The sequence below is a fragment of the Eublepharis macularius genome, chromosome 11 (genome assembly GCF_028583425.1).
Source record: "Eublepharis macularius isolate TG4126 chromosome 11, MPM_Emac_v1.0, whole genome shotgun sequence".
Classification (NCBI taxonomy): Eukaryota; Metazoa; Chordata; class Lepidosauria; order Squamata; family Eublepharidae; genus Eublepharis; species Eublepharis macularius.
This window is the reverse complement of record NC_072800.1, coordinates 8,053,452-8,080,478: the sequence shown is the minus strand read 5'-3', so window position 1 is coordinate 8,080,478 and position 27,027 is coordinate 8,053,452.

Sequence of the window (27,027 nt, the reverse complement as noted above, 5' to 3'; positions counted from 1 at the left end):
CATTTGCACCTTAACTACCTCTTCTTCAGTATACCATTTTAACAACACTTTATAGACCTTTGAAATTTCCTTTTTGTCTTCTTGTAAAATTACTTCTTCCAAGTCCGAGTTCTCCATTCTTATCCCTCCCTTGGCACAATCCGATTTATAAAGGTCTCTGAGCTGTCTATATTGAAACCAGTCATAGTTTGGAGACAACTCTTCTTGCGTCTTTATTCTTAATTTAGAAAATTCTATTCGTGTTATCTCCTTATACGTTAAACACTGTTGTTCATTATCAACAGTTCTCGGATCTATCGCTTCATAAGGAACCACCCAGGAGGGAATTCCTTCTTGTAGGTAATCTCTGTACTTTTTCCATACTGTGAAGAGGCTTCTCCGAATGTAATGGTGTAAAAACATAGAGTCCGCTTTTACTTTATCATACGATAAGTATGCATGCCATCCAAATTTTTTTTGTATCCCTCTAAGGCCAGCAATTTGCGATTTTTAAGCATCATCCAGTCCTTCAGCCAAACCAAGCAGATTGCCTCATAGTAAAGTCTTAGGTTGGGCAGTTGCATTCCGCCTCTCTCTTTCGCGTCCTGTAACACTTTCATTTTCACTCGAGGCTTTTTGCCTGCCCAAACAAAGTCCGATATCTTTCTCTGCCATTTCTCAAACTGCTTGGAATCCCGAATAACTGGTATTGTCTGTAACAAAAACATCACTCTTGGCAGCACATTCATCTTGACTGCGGCAATTCTTCCCAACCATGACAAATTCAATCTATTCCATTTAATCAAGTCTCGCTCTATTTGAGTCCACAATTTCTCATAATTGTTCTTGAATAGATCTATATTTTTTGCAGTCAGATCAATTCCCAAATATTTCACCTTATTTGTTACTTCACAGTCTGTTATTTCCATAAGTTGCTGTTGTTTTTGTTTAGTCATATTTTTACACAGTATCTTTGACTTCTTTTTGTTTACAAAAAAACCTGCCAAATCTCCAAATTCTGTGATTTTTTCTATTACCCTTGGCATGTTTTCAATTGGATCTTCCACAATTAACATTATATCGTCTGCAAATGCTCTGACCTTATAGGAAAAGTCTTTTATCTTTATTCCACGGATTGCATTATCTTCTCGGATCTGTATCATCAAAATTTCCAAAACCATTATAAACAACAGTGGAGACAACGGGCAACCTTGTCTTGTACCTTTGCCTATAGTCAATTTCTTAGTCACCTCGTCATTCACCACAATTGCTGCACTCTGGTCTCTGTAGATTTCTTTTACTGCTCTGATAAATCTTTCTCCCAACTGTAGCTGTTCCATAGTGGCGAACATAAAATCCCAGTTCAAATTGTCAAATGCTTTTTCAGCGTCCACAAAGAAGAACCCAACCTCCTTATCACAACGCCTATCATAATATTCAATAGCATTTATAACTGTCCTTAAATTGTCTCTGATTTGTCTATTCAGTAAAAAACCAGCTTGTTCTTCCCCAATAACTTCGGATAGCCATCCCTTTACTCTTTCCGCTAAGATCTTCGCAAAGATCTTATAGTCATTGTTAAGTAAGGAAATAGGTCTGTAATTTTTGACGTTAGTCAAGTCCTGTCCTTCTTTAGGGATCAATGATATATTAGCTTCACTCCAAGTATCTGGAATTCTTTGGTCTCTCATAACACCATTGATCACTTCTTTTAGGAATGACACCAGTTCATTGACCATTACCTTATAAAATTTAGCTGTGAGTCCATCAGGCCCTGGCGCCTTACCCAGATTTGTTGACTGTATTGCCTTCCTTATCTCTTCCTCTGTCACTTCACTATTCAATTTATTTCTCCAATCTTCCGAGATCACTGGGAGCCTCATTTTCCCCAGATATATCGCTATTGAATCTTTATTCACCTCTTTTTTATTATACAATTTAGCGTAAAATTTGTAGAAGGCTCTACTAATAGCAGTCTGTTCCAGATATACTTTATTATCCTCACATATTTTATTTATTGTCTTCTTCTCCTTTCTCTTCTTCAATTGCCATGCCAAATATTTCCCAGGTTTATTTGCTCCTTCAAACGACTTTTGATTCATTCTCTTCAGATTCCATTCCAGTTCTTTATTATTCATTGCTGTCAACTGTTCTTGTAAAATTTTAATGTCTTGGTAAACTTTCTTCTTCCCTGGTCTTTTCTTTAGTAGTATTTCTTTGGCTTTTATTTTCTCTGTAATCTCCTGTCTCTTCTCCTCTTGTTTTTGTTGGGGAAAAAAGGTTAAAAATAGCTTTAAATCATAGGTGCAATGGATCTTGGATCAATAGAGAGTCAGCACACGAGTTTAGCTTTTAAAAAACATTTACTTCTAAAGGGAAGAGGGTCACAGGTTGCCTACAAAACAAAAACACCTGGAGCTACATTTCTCACTACTGTTTACAACAAAGAGCTAGGATAATGGAAGGTGGAGAATCTTCTTCTTCCTCCTTCTTCTTGACCCTGAAAGGACAGTCACCTGACCTGTTGACCAATAACAGTTTACAAACACTCTCAAGTTTCCCGGGCTTGCAGATTATTGGCTTTGAGCCAGGTTCCCTTTCCAGGTCAATCTAAACAATAGCATGGTAGGTAAACACATTAACCCCATAATGACTGAATCTCAGACCTTGCAACACACATATATTCAAACACCCCTTCTCAAGGTCTAACATGGAAGTCATTATGCATTCATATTTAACAAACATCATTCAAGTTTTGTCTCAGCATTAGGATCAAACATTCAACATTTCACGAAGATACTCAAACTTAGTTTTAGACAATGGTTTAGTCAGAATATCAGCCACCATTTCTTCAGTACGACAATGTTCAATTTCTATTAGTCCCTTCTGGTACATATCTTTCACAAGTTCACATTTAAGTCCAATAGATCTGCTTCTTGCTTTAGTACTTTCTCTTTGGCATATAGTAATACACGCTTGATTGTCCTCAAACATAACTACAGGTATAGGTTCATTTATTCCAAAGTCTTTTAGCAGGTTGAAGATCCACTCTAGTTCACTGCAGGCACTCGCCGCTGACACACATTCAGCTTCTGCTGTAGATTGTGCTACAATAGTTTGTTTTCTACTAGTCCGGTCTATCAGTCCATTTCCATAAAAGAATAGATATCCGCTGGTTGATCTGTAGTCACTTGATTCTTCTCCCCAATTGGCGTCCATATATCCAACCAGTCTTGGTTTCTCAGATGGCGAGATTCTCAGCTTTAGGTCTGCTGTTCCTTTCAGGTATCTTGCTATTTTCTTTATCGCGTTCCAGTCATGATGATTAGGAGAACTTACTTTTCTGCATAAGATGCTAACAGCTACTGCTATATCAGGTCTTGTGGTTTTGCTCAAGTACAGAAGTTTTCCAATTGCTTCTCTGTATCCACCAATATCCCTAAGTGGTTTTCCATCTCTTTCTCTCAAGTAATCAGGTTCAAGTGGTATATATGTCGCATTGCAGTTTTTCATGCCAATAGATTCTATAAAGTCCAATGTCTTTCTTTTCTGACTTAGAAGAAAAGTTCCATCTTCAAGTCTTTCTAGCTGTATTCCGAGGTAATGTTGTGCATCTCCAAGTTGCTTCACCTCTACCTCTTTGTTCAGTCCATCAACTATTTCTTTGATGTCTTGTCTGTCTTGGCAAGATATTATCAAGTCATCAACATAAATAAGAATGTACTGGTATTGTCCATTTTTAACTCTGGTGTACAGACATGGTTCAGCTTTTCCTTGCTTGAATCCTTGCTTTTGTAGTAGCCCTGATATTTTGTCATACCAGGCTTTTGCTGCTTGCTTTAAGCCATATAGACCTTTGTTGAGCTTGTACACATGATCTTCCATTCCCTTGATCTGGAATCCTTCAGGTTGCTCCATATAGATTTCCTCAGATAATTCTCCATTGAGAAAGGCTGTCTTTATATCCAGATGCTCTACTATCATGTTTCTTGATGCTGCAACACTGAGTAGTGTCCTGAACGTTGCATGGTTGATAACTGGTGCAAAAGTCTCAAAGTAGTCAGTTCCATATTCCTGGGAGAATCCTTTAGCTACTAAACGTGCTTTGTATTTCTCAACAGTTCCATCAGCATTGTGCTTGATTTTGAACACCCATTTGCATCCAACAGGTCTTCTGTCTGGGGGTAAATTTGTGAGAGTCCATACTTGTTTTGTATTTATGGATTGCAGTTCTTCTTCCATTGCTTCAATCCATTTGTCTCTTTCATCTGCAGGTAGTTTGCATATATCTTTCCAGTTCTTAGGTTCTTGGATAAGTTGTACAGTTTCACAGAATCCATACTTCTCTGGTGGGTTTCCTTTGTTGCTTCTTTCCGATCGTCTCACAGTGGTTGCTGCTTCTGTCTCCTCTGGTCCAGTCCCTGCTTCCCCTTCTGTTTGGGTAATCTCTTGAGAAGGTGGACTTGCCGGTTTCCCGGGTGTCACTGCAGGTAACCAATCGACCAATTCTACAGGAGCAGTTTCTGTATCACTTGGATCAGTTGTCACTGTGGATTCAGTTGCATTAGAAGCATGTAATAAATGGCTCTCATCCACATACACCACGTTCTGTTCTTTGACTCTGTGCTCTTGAGGATTGTAAATTCTGTATCCTCGTCCACCAGTGGCGTACCCTACAATTAGTCCAACTTCAGCTCGAGGATCAAGCTTTCCTCTCCTTTCCTTTGGTATAAAAGCATAGGCCTTGGAACCAAATGCTTTGATGTGCTTCAGAGCAGGCTTCTTGCCAAACCAGGCTTCAAATGGAGTAATGCCTGTCACCTTTGAAGGTACTCTGTGGTGTAGATAAACTGCTGTGTTCACAGCTTCGGCCCATAATGCATTGGGTAATCCAGAATGTATAAGCATAGATCTGCACATTTCCTGTATAGTCCGATTCAGTCTCTCAGAACAACCATTTTGTTGTGGAGAGTGATGTATAGTGACTTTATGCTCAATGCCTTCAAATTGCAAAAATTTCTTAAATTCTGCATTGCAATATTCTCCACCACCATCAGTACGTAGGCTTTGAGGAGCTTTTCCAAACTTATTCTTAACTGTGGCAACAAAAGATTTAAATTTCTCAAGCGTTTCATCTTTGCTCTTCATCAGATATACAATGCTATACCTCGTTTTGCTTTCAGTAAAAGTTGCAAAATATCTGTTGCCGCCAAGAGATGGCGCTAGTGGACCAACAAGATCAGAGTATACAGTCTCTAGAAGTTCCTCATTATGAGTAGTGGTCTTTCCTGTGTAGCTTGGGCTAGTTCCCTTTGCTTTAAGACAGGTTTCACATTTCTCTCTTGCTTTATCACAAACAGGAACAAAAATTCCACAGTCCTCTAACAACTTTTCAACACTTTGTATGCCTCTATGGCCTGTTTTTACATGCCATGAATACAAGCATTTCCTATGATCACAAGCACCTTGGCTAGTTTGATAAATCTGTCCTTCACCAGCATCAGCAGCTTCTGGTCTTTCACTAACATCCACAAAATAATGCAGTCCACTTCTCTCTTCAACAGCAAACTTAACTCCAGATTTCTTTTCAACAATTACACTTCTACTACCCATTCTCTTCTGAAGAACCACCACACAGTCCTTTTCCACAAGTTTCTTAGTTGAGATTAAATTCTCTGCTGCTTCAGGAACAAGTGCCACATCTTGAAGGGTAACATTTACTATTTCCCCTCTTGTTGTGCATAGCTTAATTGGCACCTTTCCAGTTCCTAGCACATTAAGTGGTTGTTTATTTGCTTGGAACAGTCTGGGTTTATCATCAGTATCAAGTTCAGAAAACAATTCACGATATTTGCAAATATGCCAGCAGCTTCCTGAATCGATGAGGAATAATTTCTTATCCTGAATATCTTCATCATCAAAAACTCTTAGTGAAAAATTACTCCTGCCATTTCTCTGAAATCTGCCTCTAGACACACTCCCTCTGCTTCTGGCTCTGAAATTCCCTTTTTGGCTATAATCTCTTCTGCCACGAGAAGATGCTCTTTCAACATGAGTCTCTGTACTAGGGTAACGTGCATTTGATTGGCTAGCAATGGCCGCTCTATTATTCATTCGGTTTAATGCACAGTCTCTGGCCATGTGGCTCCTTCCACCACAAGAAAAGCAGTTAGTCTGTCTGCCTCTATATCCATTTCCCAAATTCAAAACAGTCATTCCATCAGACACAGCCTGTAAATTCCTTCCCTGTCTTGAATCCAGTTCCTCTCTTAAACTTGTCAGCAATTGCTCCAGTGTTAAATTCCCTTTATGTCTCAAGAGAAGTGCTAAATTTTCATAGCTACTTGGTAAACTTTTCAGCAAGGCAACAACAACATCTCGCTCTTTCGGAGCCTCTCCGAGTTCTTCCAACTCACTATGCAATTTCATAAATCTTTGCAATTGGGCTGGTATGGAATCCCCTTCTTTAATTTTAAAATCAAACAATTCTGTTTTAAGGTAGATTATTTTGGTGCATGTCTGTTTTTCAAAACGCTTCTTTAAAGCTTCAAGCATCTCTTTTGCAGTATCAAAGGTATGCAAGTCCTGGACTTCATAATGAGATACTGAGGTCATAATTAATGTTTTGGCTAGAGCATTTTTCCTGGTAAATTCAAGCTTTATTTGAGGATCATCTGGTACGTTTGCAGTTAGAATGTCCTCAGCATTATGCATTTCAAGTTGGCTTTTTAATAATGCCAGCCACCAAGTAAAGTTGTTTTTATTTAAATGAGGCATATGAAAACTTCCTTGGCTAATTTGAAATGGCTTTGGATTACTCACGACTCCCTGGTCAGAGGAACTCATTTTTCAGCTGGGATGAATCAGGCACACGTGGAGTTAACGATCTCCTTTGTTCTCTCTGCGGTCTCTGCCGAGGGTAAAAGAAAAAAAAACTTCCAATAGTTCTCAGCTGCAGTTTTCTCAGTGCAGACCAGTTTTAAGAAACTTTTAAAGACAACGAGATCTTTAAAATAATCTCCTTTTCCCAGTTACAACTGAATGCAGCAAAAAAGGTTTGGTAGAAAAAAAAATCTGAGCCTTTGTGCCTATCTAGCTTAGTCTCTCTTTAAAGATCCATTTCAAAACTTATTTGCTTGTTTGGCAAAACAAACCACCATAACAAAATCACCAACCAAAATCGCCAAAATCAACCATCCTCTCTGCTACCAGTTTGTTGGGGAAAAAAGGTTAAATCATAGGTGCAATGGATCTTGGATCAATAGAGAGTCAGCACACAAGTTTAGCTTTTAAAAAACATTTACTTCTAAAGGGAAGAGGGTCACAGGTTGCCTACAAAACAAAAACACCTGGAGCTACATTTCTCACTACTGTTTACAACAAAGAGCTAGGATAATGGAAGGTGGAGAATCTTCTTCTTCCTCCTTCTTCTTGACCCTGAAAGGACAGTCACCTGACCTGTTGACCAATAACAGTTTACAAACACTCTCAAGTTTCCCGGGCTTGCAGATTATTGGCTTTGAGCCAGGTTCCCTTTCCAGGTCAATCTAAACAATAGCATGGTAGGTAAACACATTAACCCCATAATGACTGAATCTCAGACCTTGCAACACACATATATTCCAACAGTTTTTTCCTGGCTCTTCCGTTTAAGTCCATTAGTATGCCTCTAATTACTGCCTTATAGGTATCCCATACCTTGTTGGTTGGTACTTCTCGATTCATGTTGTATTGTATGAAGAACTTAGTTTCCCTTCTCAACATCTCCAAGTTTTCTCCCTCTTGCAACAAGTCCTCATTTATTCTCCATCCTTTCCTCTTAGTTCTTTTCCCAAACTTCCACATAATTGGATTGTGATCTGAGCCTACCATAGGCATTATTTCCACCTCTTTAGTCCATAACACTAAGTCCTTTGAGGCCCAGATCATGTCGATTCGTGATAAAGTAGAGTGTCTTGCGGAGAAAAATGTGAATTGTCTGCCCTTGGGATTCTGTATTCTCCATACATCTTCCAAAGTTTCCTGCTGCATTAATGCAAAAAAAGTTTTTGGTAGTAGTCCTCTTTTCTTTTGTGCAGTTGCTGATTTCTTGTCCTGCTCCAAATTTGTAACTCCATTGAAGTCTCCTGCAAGAATTATCTGGTCGTAAGAAAGTTCATCTAATTGCTTCCTCAAATCCTCAAAGAAGCTTTCTTTTGCTCCATTAGGTGCATAGATTCCAATCACCAGCACTTTCTTTAAATTCCATGTACATTCCACCGCTAAAAATCTGGCTTCTGGGTCCTTAAACACTAACTTTGGCTGCAGCTCCTCTCTAATATACAAGACCACTCCCCTTTTTTTCTTTTTTGTGGCCGCTGCAAAATGAGTGCCCAATTTGCTCAGTTTTAGATATTTTACATCCTGTTTTCTAATATGAGTCTCTTGTAAACAAACAATATCACATTTCTGTTTTAATAGCCAGTGAAAAGTACTTTTTCTCTTATTGGGTGAATTAAGTCCATTTACATTCCAAGATATAACCTTACATTCCATATTCATAGCCTTGTTGCTGGTAAGTCCTTTTCATTGTCCCTCATAAACTTTTCCATTTCAGATTCAGATATGATGCGCTTTTTCACTCCTCCAAACTCAAATGCCAGTCCTTCCGGTAATTCCCATCTATACCTTATTTTCATGTCCTTCAAAATTTGGACTAAGGCTTTATATTTTTTCCGATCAAGCAACACCGATCTAGGTAACTCCTTCATAATAATCACCGTCTTGCCATCAACCTCCAATGGGTCTTGGAATTGCTTGCTCACAATAATTTCTTTCATATTTCTGGTTGTAAATTGCACAATCACGTCTCTTGGTAACTTCCTCTGGGTCGCAAGTCTTGAGTTTATACGATACACCACATCTAGGATAGCCACGATTTCTTCTTCTTCCTTCCCCAGGTATCCAGCTAACACTTCAGCAACTTGCTCTTGAGCTGTCTTTCCCTCCATCTCCGGCAAACCACGAAACCTTAGCTGCTTTTCCATATACTTGCTCTCCGCAATAGCCATTCTGCCCCTCATCGTCCTCATATCTGTCCGTTGCGTGTCTGAGAGATTCTCCATCGCCTTCTCCACCACGTTAACTTTTTGCTGTGTTACTTCCATTCCCTTTTTCATTTCTGCCAATTCACTTTTAACTGTCTCTTTAACTTCTTTGATCTCTTTCACCAGCTCCTGCTGGACCTTTAACATTTCCGAAAATCTTTTGTCTAAATTTTCCATAGCCGTCTGCCACTCTTTTTTCGACATCGTGGGGCTTGACTTGCCTCGCTCCCACGAATCTGCTCGTTTCCTTAACTCCGTGGCGCTTGGCTAAGTGTCCCTTTAATTTAATTTAATTCAAATGTCCCGGTTTCAAAAGGAAAAAAAAAGCACTTACAAAATCCAAAATGCCGGGTGTCTTTTCTCTATGGTTTTTCTATATTTTTGTAATCCAATATGGCATACTTCCTCTTCTGCTGAAGCCCGTGCCCTTCCCTCTTCAAAGATGGCGATTGCCCTCTTCCTGTCTGCCTTAGAGCCGTCTCTCTCCAGCAGCTCTATCACAATTACGTACTTCCTGTTTCCCGTCTCCTCACAGCAGCTCTCGCAATGGTAGAAGCTTTCTCATAGTCTATTATCTCCTCACAACCACAGGTATGAACAACAATCCTCCAATTTCTCTAATTACTTCTTTTAGCTTAGTCCTTTTACTAATCTGTCTCTTGCCGAGTCTTCCTCTACTTTTAATCAAACTGTTGCAGTTTAAAAGTCCCCTTTAATGCTTCTTTACTTTAAGTAATTCATCCCGTTTCAAGAGATAGTGATCTTTACCTTTTCAAACGTCTTTCTGGGTTGTAATCACTGCTTCAAACTCAGGTTCTCTTTCACCTTCTTTCCTCCTGTTGATGCTTGGGCATGTAGATGTTATGCCAGCCGTCACTGGCCCCAGAACCACCACAGAGATATAGGCCAACCTGTCTTAGGGTGGGACCTCAAGGGACGGGGGAGAGTCCGTTGCGCAGAACCCCCCCTCGCCCGAGATCAACGCGCCCTGAGGTACTTGAGCGTTCAAAGCCTGTTCTCCGCCTGAGAACAGGGGACCGCAGGCTTGTTTGCCCCCGCCGGTCACTAAAAACGGCAGCCCGGTCAGCTCTGCTCCCAGAGCTGTGTTAGACCTCCATGGATCCCAAACAGGAAGTCCACCAATAAAGTTGAATAGTCTTAAAGATGCTACTGGACTTTTTATTATTTTGCAACTAGAGACTGACATGGCTAACTCCTCTGAGTCAATGTTCAAGGTGCTACAAGAGTCTGTTATTCATTAACTTGAGTCTTTGTCCAGACTATCTGCCTGTTGTGGAAATGGCAGCCATTAAGATGAAGCCCCCACTGGGAGAGCTTTTTCCTTCAAGTCACCCCAGAATGGACCTTACAAAATGGCCCTCATTCCCCTCCTATTGTCAGACTGTGGCTTGCTAAAAGTTGCAACTCAGCCCACCTCTTGCAATAAGACAAAAGTCCATTGATTTCAAAAGGCTTTACTGAAGATAGTCAACCGAGTACACATTCTAAGATACATTGATCTTAGCTGAACTGTAGAATTGTTACGAATGCCAAGCAAAGGATTAGGTACAGAATAAGCAGTTCCCCTCAGGCCCCCTCCTCCCCCATAGTTCTCAAAACAAACAGCCCGAGGGTGAGAAAAGGAAAGTTTCTCAAGGGTGGCAGGAAGGCGGAGGTATGTAGACGATAACAATCCCTCTCCCTCTGCTAGGCTCCCAGCAGCAGTCTTCCCACCTGCAAGAAGCACACTTAATACACTGACAAAGTTAAAATGGAGTCTCTTTGGCTTAAACACAATCAGAACCTGACATTCTGCCCCGTCTAAGATGTCCCTCCCCCAGGTTTCTGAGGATATTGAGTGTGGAAAACTTTCAGCAATCTGGGGGCATGAATATGGATGGCTTCTACCCATTCATTATGACCAGGTTCAAAGTCTTTCCATCTGATAAGGTAATACAACTTGTTGTGTCGGATCTTGGAATCCAGAACTTCTTCTACTTCATAATGAATTTGTTCATCAATCAGGGTAGGAATCGGTGGAGTAGTGGAATGCCATTGATTTGGAGGGGGAGCCCTTTTTAATAGGCTGACATGGAATGTTGGATGGACATGACGTAAGTTCTTTGGTAAATCAAGTTCTACGGTCACTTTATTAATCACTTTAGGAACAGGAAAAGGTCCCACAAATTTGAGAGCTAGTTTACGACTGGTTTGATCGATCCTTAAATTTTTGGTGGAAAGGTAAACAAGATCTCCTGGATGTAATTCCCATTCAGCCACATGATGGCGATCTGCGTATTTCTTATAATCCCGGTTAACCTTATCCAGATTTGACTGAATTAGAGTCCATTGCTCTGCGGCGTCCCCCCACCACTCTGCTACATCTTTGGACGCTGTTTGAGGGGGGAGAGTGTCAAACGGGAATGGTTTAAAGTCGTAGCAATATATTACTTTAAAGGGTGTTTCTCCCGTGGATCCATGTACACTGTTATTGTAGAAAAATTCTGCTAAGTGCAAAAGATCGATCCAGTTATCTTGCTGAAAATTAATATAGCAACATAGAAACTGTTCTAATATTTGATTTGTTTTTTCCGATTGTCCGTCGGTTTGTGGATGGTGGGTGGAGCCAATACCTTGTTCCACGCCCATAAGCTGCAGAAGCTCCCGCCAGAAGTTGGCAACGAATTGCCCGCCGCGGTCAGAAATTACCTTTGATGGAAAAGAGTGTAATTTTACAATATGTTTCATGAAAATGTCTGCTAATTTCTTTGCTGACAGTACTGTGGTGCAAGGGATGAAATGAGCTTGTTTTGAAAATAAATCCACCACAACTAGTATGCACGTATGGTTTTTGGAGGGAGGAAGATCTGTAATAAAGTCCATTGAAATAACTTCCCAAGGCCTGCTTGGGGTTTCAAGGGGCTGTAATAGTCCCGGAGGCTTCCCTTTTCTAGTTTTGGCACTTAGGCAAGTTGGACAGGAAGCCACATATTGAGAAATGTCTTTGCGTAGACCTGGCCACCAAAACTGTCTTTGGATCAAGTGAAGTGTTTTTAAATAACCATAGTGACCAGCAGTCGGAGCATCATGGCAACGTTTAGTACCTCTTTTCTCAGGCTAACTGGGACATAGAAGCGATCATTCCATAGCCATTCCCCTTGCTCAGACTGAGATAGTTTTTCTTTGGGTATAGTCTCCCCCTCCTTTTCCACCTCACTTTTCAGTTTTTGCCTCCACCCCTTTTCTGCTTGAGTATGCTGTGCGGTGCAGCTGCGCGTTGTAACCACGCCCCCGAGTTGCGTTGGTGAAAATATTGTGTCTATTGTCTCCTTCCGCTTGCTTTTTAGTTGGGGCATGCGCGAAAGAGCATCAGCTAAAAAGTTCGTTTTACCGGGCAAAAACTTTAAGGGGAAATTGAATTTGGAGAAGAATTCTGCCCATCTTAGTTGCTTAGCGTTTAGTCTTCTGGGGCTACGCAACGCTTCTAAATTTTTGTGGTCTGTCCACACTTCAAAGGGGTGACGCACCCCTTCCAGCCAGTGCCTCCAAGAGGAAAGCGCTGCTTTGACTGCAAACGCTTCCTTTCCCCAGACATTCCAATTTCATTCTGCTTCTGAAAACTTTCGCGAAAGATAGGCACAAGGTTTAAGGCTATTTGCCTCCCCTTTTTGTAGAAGCACCCCTCCTATCGTTGTATCGCTAGCGTCTACCTGTACAATTAATGGGCGAGTTTTGTCAGGATGTTGCAATACTGGTTCTGAAACAAATTGCTGCTTTAAAAGGTTAAAAGCAATTTGGCATTCTGGAGTCCACATCAATTTAGATGTGGGTTTTTTAGCTTGTTCCGCTTTATTTTTTGTTTTCAGTAATTCTGTGAGGGGAAGTGTTACTTGGGCAAAGTTTTCTATGAATTCTCGATAGAAATTGGTGAACCCCAGAAAAGATTGCAGTTCTTTACGTGTAGTGGGGGGTTGCCATCATTGTACTGCTTGAATTTTGGCTGGATCCATTTTTAACTCTTCCTTGGAGATGCAGTATCCTAAATAATTCAGTTCTGTTTTGTGAAATTCACATTTGGACAGTTTAATGGGTAGTTTGTTGTACATGAGGGTGGTTAATACTTGTACTAATTTCACATGTTCCTCTTCTGTTTCTGAATAAATTAACACATCATCTAGATAAACGACCACCCCTTTATATAAGAAATCATGTAAAACTTCATTGATCATGGACACGAAAACTGAAGGTGCTCCAGACAGGCCAAAAGGCATAACTAAGTATTCATACTGTCTGAGAGGCATATTGAAAGCGGTTTTCCACTCATCCACTTCTTTTATACGAACATGGAAGTAAGCATCTTTTAAGTCCAATTTTGTAAAGATCTTACCTTGGGCCACGACATTGAGAAGATCTCTGATGAGTGGAATTGGATATGCATTTGTGGAAGACACTGCATTGAGGCCTCTAAAATCAGAACACAGTCTTAGTCCTCCATCTTTCTTTTTCACAAAAAGTACGGGCGCTGCATGAGGACTGTTAGCTGGTCTGATAAATCCTCTTTCTAAGTTGGTGTCAATAAATTTGCGTAGCTCCTCTCTTTCTAAGGGACTCATTGGATATAATCTCCCTTTGGGTAATGTGGCTCCTGGAAGGATTTATACTGCACAGTCTGTCCTCCTATGGGGAGGTAAGGCGTTTGCCTCTTCTTCAGTGAATGCTTGCACAAATGCTCAATATTCCTTCGGTATTTGGTTAATTTCTTCTTTGGATAACAGGGCTTCCTCCACCCGAGGAGGATTTTTTCCCCAATTTTGGTTCCATTGGTGGTTTCTGCAGCCGTCTTGCCGAAATGTGATGCTCCCGACCGGCCAGTCAATGTCTGGGTTGTGGTCCCACAACCATCGGCTGCCCAGGATTAAAGGGTATTTGGCGGTGGGGCTAATTACAAACAATCTCATCTCCCAATGTTGCCCCACTCCAGTGATTACGGGTTCAGTTTCAGTGGTTACTGGGTTTATGTTAGAGCCATCCATTTGTTCAAAGATGACAGGTATTTCTAGGTCTTTTACTCGGAGCGCTAGTCCATTAACTAGAGCGGGTGCAATGATATCTCTGGAGCATCCAGAATCAATGAGCGCTTGTACACAAATATGTGTTTTTCTATCTGGATTGACTAATGTAACAGGCATGAATAAAATGGACCCTCTTGGTCTTTCCACCACTGGAATGGAAGGATTTTTGATCTGCCGTTTGGGTCCGTTTATGACAGATCCATCTCATTTCCCAAATTCGGGCTCGCTGGTTCTTCCTGTCCTATTAAGGCTGATGAGTCTAAATCCATGACTTCTTCTAACTCCAATCCCTTTTCTAGAGGGTTTCTGCGTGCTGCGCCTTGACCTCTAGAAGTTCTGGGAGCGGGCGTTGGGCGATACGGTGGGGGAAGGGCGGCAGAGGTTGTACGCACAGGCGGGAGCGGAGCTCGATGCACAGGCTTGAGTGGACATTGCGCTGCGTAATGGCTGCTTTGACCACAATGTAAGCACAATCCTTGTCGCCATCTAGCTTCTCTCGCTCCTCTGGCTGCGGATCCTACTCCTCTTCCCCCTCGAACGATAACCGGCGTTCTTTGGTGCCCAGTTGCCTGCTGTTGCTCTACAAGACGTACTTCCTGCATACGGTTTTCCACCTCACAGGCCAATTGTATCCAACCCAATAAGGTTGGGGGATTGTCTTGCATGAGTGCTCGTTCCAGCAATTTAGGATTCATGCCTTGTTTGAACAGAATTATTTTAGTTGATTCTTCACATCTGGGGGGCATTTCGCCGCTAATTGCCGGAATTTGGTAACATAGTCTCTGGCAGACAGATTGCCTTGCCATATGGTTTGTAATTCTGTGTGGGCTCTATCTTCGTCTAACAGGTCCTCATATTGTGCTCTAAGAGCCGCCACCAAGCCTTGCAAGGTGTCTAATTCCGGGGGCCCCAACTCATATAAACTTACATACCATTCTGCTGCTTTACCTTGCAATCGGGATCCCAGATGTTCGATTTGACTCGCTTCGTCCTTGAACAAATGTCCCCAACGGTTGAAAAATTGTAGAGCTTATTCTAAGAAAAATCCTAGTTTCATAGGATCTCCGTCAAACGTAGCTTCCAACTTCACCCACCCCATTGGTACCTCCTGTTGTCGAGCGACTGGGGTTGGAGCTGGTAAAGGGTAATACTGGTTATGCTAATGCTTCTAGACAGTACTGGCCTCAGTCTTGGCTGTGGTACTGGGCACCTTGGGATAGGTTGTGCAGGCGGTACTCGCCGGGGCCTCGGCTGAGGAGGACGTAGCGGGCCTGGAGGCACTTGGTAGGGTCAAAATGGCTGCGGTGCCGGACCTCTTGGTAGGGGATGATGAGGCGGTTGCTCCTGCGGCAGCGGGAGCCTCAGGGGTTGTTCTTGCAATTGAGGTTGCAAGGGAGGTGGCTGCTCTCATGGTTGAAGTAACGGTCAAGGCAGTTCCCGAGGTCTCTCCTGGCCCCTGAAGTGTAGAATTGTTACGAATGCCAAGCAAAGGATTAGGTACAGAATAAGCAGTTCCCCTCAGGCCCCATCCTCCCCCATAGTTCTCAAAACAAACGGCCCGAGGGTGAGAAGAGGAAAGTTTCTCAAGGGCAGCAGGAAGGCGGAGGTATGTAGACGATAACAATCCCTCTCCCTCTGCAAGGCTTCCAGCAGCAGTCTTCCCACCTGCAAAAAGCACACTTGATAGACTGACAAAGTTAAAATGGAGTCTCTTTGGCTTAAACACAATCAGAACCTGACACCTATTACCTTTCTCTGCCCACCCACCTGTGAGCCAACCCTTCTCTTCCTGTCTGGCTAAGGAAGACATATGGTCTAGCATTTGGACTCTCCACATCTATGTCCCCTCCTACATGTCACATTCCTACTAGGGTGTGAGATGGCTCATGGATTGTTCTCTACTGTCTAGAAGCATTAGCATAACCAAGCCTTAAATTCTGGGTGCTTGTGAGAGCCATTGACAGAATAGGGAATGCTTGAGAGCAATTATGGGGGGGGGGGGTCTTTAGCCCCTGAACATTCAATGGTGTGATGCAGACTAAAGTGGAGGGAATTTTTTCCATACCCATGATGTGATTTTCAACGGGATGCAAATACTTCACTTAATTTTTTTAAGTATTTGGTACAAAAGTATGTATATGACTACCCAATACAGAGTTCTGCATATTTTATTAGGTTGTGGCTCTATTAGATTGTGGGCACAGTGTACAAAAAGATTTTAAGACAAATCTAAATTCCTTTAATGATTACAGAATTAAGTATGTATAAGGCCCATTAAATTCAATATAATTTACACATATGCAACTTAAAATTAGTGCTTAGTTTTTTAAGTGCTTGTGAATTTTCTCACAGAGGCAAACCAGGATTCACTGGCATCCTAAATACTAATTTTCAAGTGCTGAGTTGCCACTGCTTATTGTTGACCAACAGGTACCATTTAACAAAGGAATTTATTTTTTTTAAGAATTTTTATTAGGTGAGAATATTAATATAAAACTTCAAATAACATCTCATTATCCTTTTCCCCCACCCTTTCCTTCCCCCCCTTTTTCCAGGACTTCCAACAGCTTTCCAACCCTATATCCTAATCTATTCCCAATCTGTCCCCTTTTTCTGTAACTCCTTATCTCATGTTTACTTACTCTTTTATTCAACTAAGCCCTATCTATTAACTTCAAAAATATTGTTATAAACTTAAAATCTATTATCTATTACTTTATATTAGCTCCACATATATTTAAATTTAAACTAACAGTCGGATAAAATATCTACTTTAATAATTCTAACAATATCTATTAACTCTAAGTCCACTTACATTTGGGCTAACAATTAGCTAATACTTCACTTCATATGGTAAAGACTCTATCTCTTCTAATAACAAATCCATTCTAATAATTTTCAAATTGCCATAATTCCCCCTTTACCTCCCACTTCTTTTCTAAATATGTTTTCAATCTTCCCCAGTCCGTAAAAAATTCCGCTGGATTCTGATCTCTCAGCTTCCTTGTCATTTTGTCCATTTACGCCATGTACAGCAATTTATGCATCCAATCTTCAATAGTTGGTATTTCTTGCACCTTCCATTTTTGCGCATATAAAAGTCTTGCTGCCGTCGTCATATAAAATAATAATGTTCGGTATTGAGTAGAAACATCTTCCATGCTTAAGTTCAATAGCAATAGTTCTGGGTTCTTCTTTATTTGAATCTGCAATATCTCATTTATTACTTCTATAATATCTCCCCAGAACTGTCTGGCTATTTCACATGGCCACCACATATGATACAATGATCCTTCATGCTTTTTACATTTCCAGCATTTATCTGACATATTAGCATTTCCAAGCACAATCTTCTTTGGCGTTAAATACCATCTATAGATCATTTTATAAACATTCTCTTTAATACTGGTACAAGTTGAAATCTTCAGTGTAGTTTTCCATAAATATTCCCATGATTCCATTGTTATTTCTTGATGACAATTGATTGCCCACTTCACCATCTGTACTTTGACCGTCTCATCCTCTGTATACCACTTCAAAAGTATTTTGTAAATTTTAGATATCTTCTTTTTGCTTTCTTGTAATATAGTCTCTTCCAACTCTGAGTTTTCCCATTTAATTCCTTCTTTTGAACAATCCGAATTATAAAGATCTCTGATCTGTCTATATTGGAACCATCCATAACAAGAAGATAACTCTTCCTCCGATTTAATTCTTATTGTTTTCTGTTCCATAATCAATATCTCTTTATATGGTAAACATTGTTCTTCGTTGTAGATCGCTCTCGGATCAGTCACTTCAAACGGTACCACCCAAGAGGGGATGCCTTCACCCAGATATTTTTTATATTTTTTCCAGATCGTGAAGAGGCTCCTTCTGATATAATGATGCAAAAACATAGAATCAGCTTTTATTTTATCCTGCCACAAGTAGGCATGCCATCCGAACAGCTTCTTATAACCTTCCGATGTTAAGAGCTTACAGTCTTTCAATGACATCCACTCTTTTAACCAAACTAGACATATTGCTTCGTGGTATAGTCTAATATTTGTCAACTGCAGTCCACCTCTTTCTTTAGCGTCACACAAAACGTTCATTTTTACTCGTGGTTTCTTGCCTGCCCACAAAAAGTCAGAGATCTTCCTCTGCCATTTTTCAAATTGTTTAGTGTCTCTAATGATTGGAATAGTTTGTAATAAAAACATGATCCGTGGTAACACATTCATTTTAACTGCTGCTATTCTTCCCAGCCATGACATCTTTAATTTATTCCATTTAATCATATCTCTATCAATCTGTTGCCATAGCTTTTCATAATTATTCTTAAATAAATCAATATCCTTCGCAGTTAACTCAATTCCAAGATATTTAACTTTATGTGTTACTTCACAATCGGTAATTTCCATTAATTCTTGCTGCTTTTGTTTAGTCATATTCTTACATAGTATCTTTGATTTCTTCTTATTAACATAAAATCCAGCCAGATCTCCAAACTCTTTTATCTTATCAAGCAACTTTGGCATATTTTGTATTGGATCTTCCACTATGACCATCACATCATCTGCAAAAGCTCTAACCTTGTAGGTAAATTCTTTAATCCTTATGCCTCTTATAGCCTCATCTTCTCTTATTTGAATCAATAACAATTCCAAAATCAAAATGAACAACAATGGAGATAATGGGCACCCCTGTCTTGTACCTTTTCTTATTTCCAATTTTTTTGTTAGCTCATCATTTACTACAATTGCCGCACATTGGTCTCTATATATTGCTTTTACTGCTTGAATAAAATCTTTTCCCATTTGCAACCTTTCCATTGTGGCAAACATAAAATTCCAGTTCAAATTGTCAATTGCTTTTTCTGCATCCACAAAGAAGAAACCAACTTCCCTTTCACAATGTTTGTCATAGTATTCTATAGCATTTACTACAGTCCTCAAATTGTCTCTGATTTGCCTGTTTGGAAGGAACCCTGCTTGCTCTTCTGCAATAATCTCAGCTAACCAGTCCTTTAATCTCTCTGCCAAAATTTTTGCAAAAATTTTGTAATCATTATTTAACAATGAAATAGGTCGATAATTCTTGATGTTACTTAAATCTTGATTTTCTTTTGGAATCGATGATATGTTGGCCTCATTCCAAGACTCTGGTATCTTTTGTCCTTTTAAAATTCCATTCATTACCTCTTTCAGAAAAGGTACCAGTTCATTTTCCAATGATTTGTAGAATCTAGCCGTAATTCCATCTGGTCCTGGTGCCTTCCCTAACTTAGTCGACCGAATAGCCTCTTTTATTTCCATTTCCGTTATTTCTGCATTTAATTTTTCCTTCCATTTTTCTGATAGTATTGGTAAGTTGATCTTATTCAGATATTGGTCAATAGTATCCAAATCCACTTCTTTCCTTAAAGAAGGCTCTACTTATGGCCAGTTGGTCTATTAACGTCTTACCATCTTCTTGAATCTTAGTTATTACTTTTTTCTCCCTTTTCTTTTTCAATTGCCACGCTAAATATTTCCCAGGTTTATTCGCACCTTCAAATAATTTTTGGTTCAATTTTTTCAATTCCCACTCTAATTCTTTATTGTTCATTACTCTCAACTGTTCTTGCAGAATTTTTATTTCTTGATACAACTTCTTCTTCCTAGGTCTTTTCTTTAATTGTAACTACTTGGCCTTTATCTTTTCCATAATTCTTGTCTTTTTTCTTCTTTTCTCCTTTTGTCTCTTGCGTTTAAATCCATTAAAGTTCCTCTGATTACTGCTTTGTAGGTATCCCATACTTTGTCAGTCGAAACACCTTTATTTAGATTATATTGTATTAAGAATTTGGTCTCTCTTTGTAGTAGCATTCTGATTGCAGCAGGTCTTCATTTATCCTCCATCCTCATCTTTTGGTGCCTTTCCCAAATTTCCACATTACTGGATTGTGATCTGAGCCTACCTTAGACATTACTTCCGCTTCCTTAGTCCATACCGCCAGATCTTTAGAGGCCCAGATCATATCAATTCTTGATAGTGTCAAGTGCCTCGCCGAGTAAAACGTATATTGTTTTGTTTTGGGGTTACTTCTCCAAACCTCCTCCAAATTTTCCTGATCTTTAATTCCAAAAAAGGATTTTGGCAAAAGTCCTCTTTTTTTATGAGCGCCTTTCGTTTTTTTGTCATCATCCAAATTTGTTACTCCATTGAAATCAGCTGCCAGAATTATTTGAGCATATGTCAGTCCATCCAATTGGTTCTGTAAGTCTTTAAAAAAGTTCTCTTTAGCGCCATTCGGTGCATAAATCCCAATCAAAAGTATTTTCTTTGCGTTTCAAATTATTTTCACTGCTATATATCTAGCATCCGCATCATTTAAAATCACTTTCAGTTGCAACTCATCTTTAATATATAAAACAACTCCTCTTTTTTTCTGCTTTGACACCGCTGCAAATTCTTTCCCCAATTTAGCAAATTTTAAATATTTCACATCCTGTTTCCTAATATGTGTCTCTTGCAAACAAATTATATTACAATGTTGTTTAGATAGCCAGTGGAAAGTAGCTTTACGTTTCGAAGGTGAATTTAGTCCGTCTACATTCCAAGATATAATTTTGCACTCCATAATCAAATTTTAGATCTTTGGGTTAAGTCTTTTCCATAGTCCTTTATGAACATTTCCATCTCCTGTCCAGATCTGAGTGTTCTTCTAGTCTCACGAAACTCAAAACTCAATCCTTCTGGTATTTCCCATCTATATCTGATGTTCAATTCTTTCAACATTTGTACTAGTTCTCTGTATTTCTTCCTCTCCAACAAAACCCCCCTAGGAAGTTCCTTCATTATTCTCACTCTTTTTCCACCAATTTCCAGAGGGTTTTGAAATTGCTTACTCACAATCTCTTCTCTTGTTCTTTTCGTTGTAAATTGGACTATTATATCCCTTGGTAGGTTTTTTTGTGCTGCATATTTTGAGTTGATTCTGTATGTCACATCCAGAAAGGCTGCCACATCCTCCGGTACCTTATTCAAAAATTCTGCTAGTACTTCTGAAATCTGCCCTTGGGTTGATTTCCCTTCCACTTCCGGGACTCCGCGAAATCTAAGTTGTTTTTCCATATGTTTACATTCCACCACGGCCATTCTCTCTTTCAAACCCTTGGTTACTATCTTGTGTGATACAGCCAACTTATCAGTTTCATCTTCCACTATTTTAACTTTCTGTTGTGTCGATTGTACTTCTTTCTTGACCTCATCAATATTTTTAACCAGCTCCACCATTTCTGATTTAAAAGTCTCTTTGAGCTCTTTAATATCTTTCACAATCTCTTGCATCATATCTTTGATCTCCTTATTTCCCTCTGCAACTTTTTTATCCAAACTGTCCAACGCCATTTGCCATTCTTTCTTCGACATCGTGGGGCTTGCCTTACCTCGCTCCCACGAGTCTGCTCTTTTCCTTAACTCCGTGCCGTGGCTGATTGACTTTCCTCACTTTAAGCGTCAAATTTTAACAAAGTCTTTTAAAAATTTGCGATCTTAGCATCCAAAATGTCAGGCGTCTTTTCTCTATGGTTTTTACTTGAAGTTTATGCCCTTTCCCTTATCCAAAATGTCCTACTTCCGCCCAGTTTGAGGTCAATATTCTAGGATTATCTTTGACAATTCTGAGTTGGTACATCAATTTTTCCGCCATTGCAATTGGCCATAATTCAGAGTACCAAAAATGTACTGATAAAGATTCTGCTGATTGTGTGGAATTTTTTATCATAGATCTAGGATGACAGGTTCTTTTTTCTTATCATGTAAGCTTATCACTTAAAGCAGACTGGAATGCAATCTGGACAAATGTTGGTTGTAAACAGCTGATAATGCCCATTTTCACATATCTTACTGGCTGCACAAAATCGCGCAAAACTCCCGGAACTACGGCGTCTTCCTAGCGAAATTTCCCATCATGACTCTGGTTTGCGGTGCAATTTGCACCACAAACCAGAGATTTATCTGCCTGAACATGTACAATGGCATCAGAACCAGAGAAATTGAATGCCTGATTGTGACACTTGTGCAAGGCAATATAAGGGCCATTTCCACACATCCCAGCATGGTGCTAAACTGATGGAATGAAAGCATCTTCCTGGCACGATTTCTGACATCATTACACGATGACATCAGAAATTGCACAAGGAAGACACTATTGTTCTGTCAGTTTAGCACTATGCCAGGATGTGTGGAAATGGCCAAAATCTTGCCAAGTGAATAATATTAATTTGGAAAACCTGGGTTCTGAATTTGCAAACAGTAATGCACATTTTTTTTTTAAAAAAAACTTCACTCATAAGAATGCCGTAGAAGGATGGAGCAAATATACCTTTTGTTTAGTGACTTGGCAGTAAATGAGAGCACAGTTAAGCAATAGTAAAAGGTAACCAGTCTGTATTAGGTGGTTTGAGTGTGCCTGCCTTGTCAGTATGAGCATCAGAGGAGTGGTGAAGTGGATTTGCTCCCAGAAATTCTCCTCAAACATTTTTGAATGTTTCCACTTACATATTTGATGAATATTTAATATTAGTACTGACATCTTATTTATAACTATACTTATAATTTTATTCCCATGCTTGCTATTTCAAAACAGTTGATATGTAGTTGTATTGTACAGTTTTGATAGCGTGTAATGGTATTATCATCTGGTAAGTAAAGTACACTAATTTAGTAGTGTCCTACAATTCAAAGGATAGCCCAGGGCAAGCCTGGATCGGGCTTGCCTGGATAGCCCAGGCAAGCCCGATCTCATCAGGTCTTAGAAACTAAGCAGAGTCAGTCTTGGTTAGTAATTGGCTGGGAAACCTCCTATAAAGACCAGGGTTGCAAAGGCAGGCAATGATAAACCACCTCTGTTAGTCTCTTGCCATGAAAACCCCACCAGGAGTAGCCATAAGTCAGCTATGACTTGAGGGCTCTCTTCACCACCACCAAACCGCAGATAGCTGCCCACTCTATTCTTGAAGGACTCCAGTGAGGAAATCCCCCTGTCAGTCCTGGGCTGGTAGATCCCCAAGTCTTCCACAGCAAACACACAGGTGTATTGGTTGAAGTAACTTTATTAGAGATCCATTGAGTTCAAGGTGCTCAGACAACTGACTTGGCAGGAGTGATGTGGATGGGGTCGGTAGTGTTAGTTATAGGGAAGGTTCCTGCCATCAGGATAGGGACCGTTAAAGTTTGGGTGTGGAGTCGGTGGGTGGGGGGACAGGAGAAGCTAGGTTTAGGCTAGACAGGACAAAGAATGAAATCATCTCAGTTCCCAAGAAGGATACATTTCAAGCCGGCCACAGCTGGCCTTCAAGCATACTTGCTGGAGGCAGCGAGGAAAGAGAAAATAAATAATTGCAGACAGGCATATATGACACCCCCCTCCCAGATAACTGGTTCCATTGTTGAACCACCCATACCAGAAGGAAGTCTCTTCTAAAGTTCAACTGACATCGACCCTCCTGTAACTTAAAATCATTAAGTCTAGTCTTGTCTTTGCTGTCTTCCATGTGACAACCCTTCAGATGATCAACAAGTAGTTCAGCATATAGGATGATATGGAATAAGACCAGAGTCTATAGTTCTACCCCTATTTGCTCTAGTAGGTGGCAGCCGCTATTGTAGGGTTGCCAAGCAATGCCTAGCAACCAGCTGCAGAGCTATGGGTGGGGATGTGTGGGTGTGTGATGCTCTAGGTAGGTCTAGGAATCATCAGAAACTCTATGGTTCTGGTCACTCCTAGAGCTACTCTACGTTACTTCTCTTTTTTCACCCGAAGTTACATGATACCACATGCAACACTGCATTTTTAAAAAAATTCTCCCATGACTGTTCTAAGTGGCAACAGGTGATGGGAGCAGAGGGTAGGGGATGCCTCAAATACACACACACACACATGGAGGGAATGGGACACCTACCATAAGGCCACCATACTACCTGAGACTGGAAAATGCCAGGGCTTGAATCTAGATCCTTCTGCACACAAAGTACATGAAGTGGCAGGTTATTAGATTTCATAATTGCTCCAAATATGCTAAAATCAACCAAAAATACCAACAATTAGAAATGATTCCTGTTCAAATTTGTGTTCCAATTCCATTTTAATAAAAGCATTTTTAAAATGTGTTCACATTTTAGATTTGAAATTCTGCTTTCACAATTTGTTCGGTCAATTTGAAACATTTCTGAAGACTTGTTTCCATTTCAGCTCACAGATTGAGAGATTTTTAAGAGTGCTTGTATGTCAGTGAATCACCTGATGATTTATTAAAATGGCACTGAAAGATCTATGTCCTCCTATACAACCTCAGTTCTGGCATCCAAGAGAGATGAGTACGTTGTAAGGATTCTAGCAACTCACAGGGCCATTCCTTATTCTGTCCATCAACATGGACAGATTTATGCTCTTCCTTCATATTTGCTCATTACAATTTTGTCATGAAAATGAGACATTCATCAGTCCAATGCAGCCAGATACTAATGAACTGCATTTTTCAAACCGTTTTTTCAGCACAGAGGACCCCCAACAATTTCCCCTCTCGTGTATCACTAAGAGAGCAACAAATCTCTGCTTTGTCAGTGCTGAAATTCCTTCCATAAGGAGCCACTGTGATCATAAAATGCCAGAAAGCTCCAGAATGGTTGAATGAACAATGAGAGAGAGAGAGAGAGAGAGAGAGAGAGAGAGAGAGAGAGAGAGAGTCTTCGATTCCCAAAATAGTAGAGTCCAGTAGCATCTTTAAGATTAACCAACTTTATTGTAGCATAAGCTTTCTGACTATGCATCTGTTGAAGAGAGCTGTGGTTCTCAAAAGCTTATGCTACAATAAAGTTGGTTAGTCTTAAAGGTGCTACTGGACTCTTTACTATTTTGCAACTACAGACTAACATGGCTAACTCCTCTGGATCTTAGATCCCCAATCTGATGAGCATTCTTTTTGCATAAATAATAATAATATTTTATAATAATTATTATTATAGATCAAGAAGGGAAGAATAAATAATAATAATATTTTATAATAATTATTATTATAGATCAAGAAGGGAAGAAAATCTTGAAGAATCAAGAAAATCATGTCAGGAAAATCCACATAACACTATAATACATCCCAAAAGAACAATGCATGTTTTCAAGAAAAGAAAAGCCAGTTCTTGAGTTCTATTCCTCCAAATAAGAAGAGTCTTGGCAGTTCACTTAGTCCAGCATCCTGTTGCTAAGGGTGATCAGTTAGGTATTTCATGGAATCCCTCCAAGTAGGGAAAATAAGGCAAGAGGTCCTTTTTTGGTTCGTTCATTCATTCATTTTGTGATTGTATCCTGTTTCTGACATCCCCGCCCATCCCCATCAAATACAGTGGGGCGGAGAGCCCAGTGGAAAGTATATGGGTAGTAATAAGGGGAGGAAGGACAAAGGGTATTATTGTTGGAGTCTGCTACAGACCACCTGACCAGAGAGAAGAAATGGATGCTTTCCCTTTTGAACAGATTGGCAGAGTATCCAGACATCAGAACCTTGTAATTATGGGTGACTTCAACTTCCCCAATGTGTGCTGGGAGACAGGCTCAGCAAAGCGTCATGAATCACGCAATTTCCTGACCTGCCTGGCCGATAACTTCCTTTTTCAAAAGGTGGAGAAAGCTACAAGGGGTTCTGCCATACTAGACTTGATATTAACCAACAGGGAAGAATTGGTAGATGAGATGAAGGTGGTGGGGACCTTAGGGGGAAGTGACCATGTCCTCCTTGAATTCCAGTTGCTGTGGGGAGCCAAGGACGTTCGTAGCCAGACTTGTAGGTTAGATTTTCGTAGGGCCAACTTCGATGAACTCAGAGGCTTGATGAGCGTCATTCCGTGGGGGAGTGTGCTGGAAGGAAAAGGAGCAAGTGAAGGGTGGGCCATTCTCAAACACGAGCTTTTGCAAGCTCAAGCCCTCACTATCCCAGCAAGACGGAAACATGGTAAGGGCTCCAAGAAACCGATGTGGATGCACAGAGAGCTCCAGAATAAGCTAAGGGAGAAAAAGGAAATGTTCAGAAAATGGAGAGAAGGACAGACCTCTAAAGAGGAGTATATGAGGGTTACTAGGTACTGCAGATCAGCCATCAGAGAGGCCAAAGCTCAGTACGAGCTGGGTCTGGCCAGGAGGGCTCGCTACAATAAGAAAAACTTCTACAGATATGTGAGAAGCAAACGCAAGGTAAAAGAGGCAATTGGACCGCTGTTGGGAGTAGATGGAGAAACTCTGATGCAGGACAGAGAAAAAGCAGACTGGCTTAATGACTTTTTTGCCTCTGTTTTCTCCCTGAAGAACTCAGGCACATCTAGAGATAGTAGAAAATGTGGCAGGACACCTGAGTGGATAATTGACATTGACAGAGAGGTTGTGGAGAGGCATCTGGCTGCACTGGATGAATACAAATCCCCTGGGCCGGATGGGGTGCACCCAAGAGTGCTGAAAGAACTTTCCAGAGAACTTGCAGAACCTCTATCCATCATCTTCAAGGCCTCCTGGAGGACTGGGGATGTGCCACAAGACTGGAGAAGAGCGAATGTTATCCCAATCTTTAAGAAAGGGAGGAAGGATGACCCGGGAAACTACAGGCCAGTCAGTCTGACTTCTGTTGCTGGGAAGATATTAGAACAGATTTTAAAGGGATCAATCTGTAAGCATCTGAAGGACCACTCAGTGATCCGGGGAAGTCAGCATGGTTTTGTTCCTAACAGATCTTGCCAGACCAACCTGGTTTCCTTCTTTGATCGAGTGACCAGCTTAATGGATCAGGGGAACTCTGTTGACATGATCTATCTGGATTTCAGTAAAGCTTTTGATAAGGTCCCCCATGACATTCTGATGGGCAAACTGGAAGACTGTG